The following is a 4,502-nucleotide window of genomic DNA, read 5'->3' on the forward strand; positions in this document are numbered from 1 at the left end:
TAAATTAATTAATCGCCAAAGTTAAAAAATAAATAAAATGAAACCCTACAGGAGTGGCAGCATCAATGCAGTGCAAACTGTACACACTGAGCTGCACATGAGCAGCATAAACCATCACTCTTGTGGAAACGGTAAACAGCCTCCACAACAGTTAACTCGAGACCTTTTTTTCTTTCTAATTTTCGCCCTATTGCCAGAAATAACCTTTATTGACTGTTGCTAGCTTTGCTCAGAGTGGAATGTCACCTCCCAGGAGGAACACTCCTGAGACTTCACCTGTGTCTTATTCATAAAGTTTTCTATTTTCAGAAAGAAACTCAAACACCTAAACAAGGAGGCACGCTGCATATATAATGCGATGAGAAAGAAAGGAAGGTAACAACAGTTAACTGTGACAGAGATCTATTAGGGAAGCCAAGAATAAGTGACCACTGACCCACTGGCTGACCTTAGTAAACACTTGGAGGCTCAATTATACCAGGAAGTTGACAGAAATAAGGATCACCTGTCAAATGTGTAGACATAGGTCTAACCTGGGTTGAGACATCCTGGCTTAATTGGTCTGATACAAGCAAGAAGAATTTGTTTACAATTCTGGGTCTTGCAGGCAGATTTTTCCATCTCTAGTCTCATCAGAGGTAGTCTTTTAGTTCATACTGTGTTGCTATGAGAGCCCTAGAAAGTCAAAGGGCATGGTGGCTACATCTCAAGAAGGCCTTCTCTGAGCCTGGGTATCAAAGCACGGCAAAGGGTAAAGGGCAAGGGTGAGATAGGAAGAGAGAGGCAGAGCTTGAAGATGGCCTTGATCCATAACAGTCCTGCTCTCAGGATATCTGACGCAACAATGATAATGGCCTCAGTCCATTGACATAGCGAAAAGCCACTCAGACCCACCCTTAGTTTCATTGTATTGGTAATCAAACTCCAAATACATGAGTTTTGGAAGTCAACATGCAAATCATAGCAGCCAGTTCTTAGTAAAATCATGATACAGGGAAATGATTTTCTATAAGGTGGCCACAAGGTGCAATCAAATATATATAGTGTATGTTTATATATAGCTATAAATATATAGTTATATGTTATATATAACATGTTATGTTTTATATATATAGTTAGTAAGTTAGCTAACTAGCTTAAGTAAGACACTGAAATTTGAACTGATCTCATGGTCTTGCACCTCCAATGCCATAAATATATTCTCCTTCAATATTTCTTCAGGTCTGAGCTAAGTAAGCTACTTGATTAATCAAATCTAATTGCCTTTAATTGGAACATGGAAAATCCAATGATACATTACCATTTTATTAAGTCTTTCTAGAAATGTTTTATATGTGGTAATAAAACACTGGGTTCAAGGGAGAGAAATATGGAGTAAGGGGACTTCGTTTTGTTATATATCTTTTATCTCCAGCATGGGGAACTGGGAGTTGTCTGAGGAAGTTAGAATTGTAGCATATATAGGCTGGAATATTGAACTCTAAAGCAGCAGAGAAATTTCCTACGAAGGATCAGATAGTGAATAGTTTAGGCTTGGCAGAGAGTATGGTCTTTGTTGAACTACTGAACTATTTACATAGAAAAGTAACCATAAGTGAAAGCTGGTGAATGGGGGAGGGGTTGTTCTAATAACCATTTGTGTAGAAATAGGCAGCAGGCCAGCTTGGGCCTTCTGATTGATCATCCACTGATTCCTGATTTATTTAAATGAGAAGTATGTACCAATTATTCACCTGTCCCAGGTACAAGATTTCGCTGTCAGATGCTTAAGAAAAATATAGTTTCACTTAAAATAATAACCTACTGTATGTGTACATGTGTGTGCTTGTATACATTCATATGTAATCATATATTATTCAGTGAACTTGGATACATGATCAGAAATAATTTTTGGGAGAATTTCTATGGCTATAAGATTATATTCACTCCCATATATGGTCCATCATCCATGAAATTACTACACAATCATATACTATATACAGTATTCATTAATACATGTATACATATAATATATTATATATAAATAAATGTATAAAACTGTTTATAATATTCTTAGAAATAAAATATTTCCTGTGTAGAATTGTGTTATATGGATTCAGCCAAACCATAACTGTATTTCCCAGAATGTTCTTCTTGTACACTAGTTTGCATTAGCCACAAAAGACATTCTGTATGAGGCTGGAAAGATGGGCACTTGCACTGGCTTACAATGGCTAACAAACTCTCTAGATTAGTATGTTGCTAATGCTGTGGTCGCTCATGTTTACTGGTACTCAGTCTTGTCATAAGGAAGGAACAAGAACCCCAGACTCAGACTGAGTCCTCAAAGTAGACCTCATCCACCACGTTCTCTAAATCCTAGTCAGGCTCATGTGCAGCTCCTTTGTAGAAGACACAATCTTCTTCTGTAGGAGGCTAGTTACACTGTCTTGGCTAGAGTTTCTATTACCATAAAGAGACACCATGACAATAGCAAGATTATAAAGGAAAGCATTTCACTGAGCCTAGACTTAGTTCAGAAGTTTAGTCCTTTATCATCATAGCAGGAAGCATGGAAACACAAAGGAAGACATGGTGCTGGAGACGCAGCTGAGAGTTCAGTATTGAGATTAGCAGACAACAGGAACCATCTGAGACCTCAAAGCCCAGGACCTGTGATGCACTTTGCACTTCTTTCTTTTTTTTTTTTTATTTTTTTTGAAAAATTCCTGACATTACAGAACTAAACTGAAATGTATTAATAATCCACTCTTACATTTCCATGACAAACAAAAATTTATGAGCCCCCCCCAAAAAAAATCAAAACAAAAAAGGGGAGAAGCTTATAAAACTAAATATGGATATCTCAGCGTAACTGCTGAACAGAGAAAAGAATTAAAACACTTTAATTAAAAAGTCATGAGTGGATGATGAAGTGTGTAGAAACTGAAAATTTACAAACTATTTAAAACCTGGAATCGCTGACTGTTCAGAAACTACACGGATGGATCATGGGTGGTGGTGAACAGCAGAAAGGGATTATGGATGAATCTGCTCTGTTTTAGCTGCTCCCCGTGCCACCTGTCTCCGGGGAAAGCCTGACATTGATTAGATACTGAGCCAGGCTAATGCTGGCAGCAGGTCCGGTGATGGTAACCTGCCGATCAGTAGATCCTTCCATGGGTTTGCAATTTTGATCTGCGCCCCAGACATCTGATGGATCTCATTGATTTTGGCGCCCTGACGCCCAATTATGCAGCCAATCAAATCATTTGGATGGTGAGTTCATGAGAAGTAGTTTGAGCAGATGCATCTGAACCTGCTTCAATGCCCTGAATCCGGTGTTGCCACAGGTCATAGGAAAATGAAACTGTTGCATTGCCAACTGGTGCAGCTTGGTCAAATCTGGCTGTGGAATGGCATACTGTCCTTGAATGGTATAGGCCTCTAGAGGTGGTCTCTCCAGGTCAGGGTTGAGGTACATGGACAAGATGGTGTGGGGAAAACTCACACTGTTGCTGCCTATGCTGTACCTGTCCTGACCACCTGCAAAGATGACTATAGAACTGGAGGGCTTGGGCAGGTACGGGATGGTCACGCCCTTGGGGGAATGCTGAGTCTCCAACATGACCACGCCGATCTGATTGACACACTCAATGATGGATTGTGGAATGCTAGCAATAGGGATTGCCTGCTCACTTGAGTTGGGGAGCATATCCCCTGCCACCTGGACCGGAGGGCCCTGTAGTCTCTCCTACTTCCTTGATCTTGCAAATACCTTTTCCAATAAGAGAGCCACACTGACTATCAGGAACCACCAGCCGTGAGGTAACCTGGTCTACTGGCAGCTGTGCTATTGGTCATAGAGCGGCTTCTGTCCTCTTCCAGTTTGATCATAGCAAAGGCTTTGAAGGTGGCATTAGTCGGTCCAGCCAAAGTGATAATTCTCTCAGGACAATTCCCTTCTGAGATGTTGAGATGTGCACCACTCTCCTCGCGCAATCTTCTTAACAGATTCTCCTTTCTTTCCGATGATACTGCCAACTTCCTTTCCCTGCATAAGTAGCCTGATGGTGAGAGTGACATTTAATCCACCTTCAGTCACACCGGTGTCCATGTCTAGCAGTTATGAGGAACTGGACTTTGAGTGGTCAAGTCTTTGGTCACTGGAGGCGAGAGTTGACTGAGGGGAAAGGGGAACCGGTGGGCGGGAAGGGGAAGGGCAGAAGGGGAAGGACCGGAGACTGGGGGTGGAACAATAGGGGAGAGCCGGAAGCTAGCGGGCAGAGGAGGGGGGTGGAGGAGGGGGTGTGGAGGAGGAGGAAGGGGGGAAAGAGACCCCGGGGCGGGTGGAGGGCTGTGGAGGGGGGGCTGGCAGGAGAGGACGCAGGGTGCCACTGCTGCTCCAGCTGCTGCTTCTGCTGGTCTCATGCACTTCTTCTAACAAAGCAATACAACTCCCACAAGGCCAAACCTCCCAGTAGTACCACTCTCTATCAGCCTATGGGAGCCATTTTCATTCA

The 4,502-nt window shown here is 42.2% G+C and overlaps 1 pseudogene; it reads right to left on the minus strand.

The window, feature by feature from the left end:
* Positions 1-2,795: 2,795 nt before the first annotated feature.
* Pcbp2-ps11 (poly(rC) binding protein 2, pseudogene 11) lies at positions 2,796-4,152 on the minus strand (annotated as a pseudogene).
* Between the last annotated feature and the right edge of the window lie 350 nt (positions 4,153-4,502).

The sequence above is a fragment of the Rattus norvegicus genome, chromosome 16, assembly GCF_036323735.1.
Source record: "Rattus norvegicus strain BN/NHsdMcwi chromosome 16, GRCr8, whole genome shotgun sequence".
Classification (NCBI taxonomy): Eukaryota; Metazoa; Chordata; class Mammalia; order Rodentia; family Muridae; genus Rattus; species Rattus norvegicus.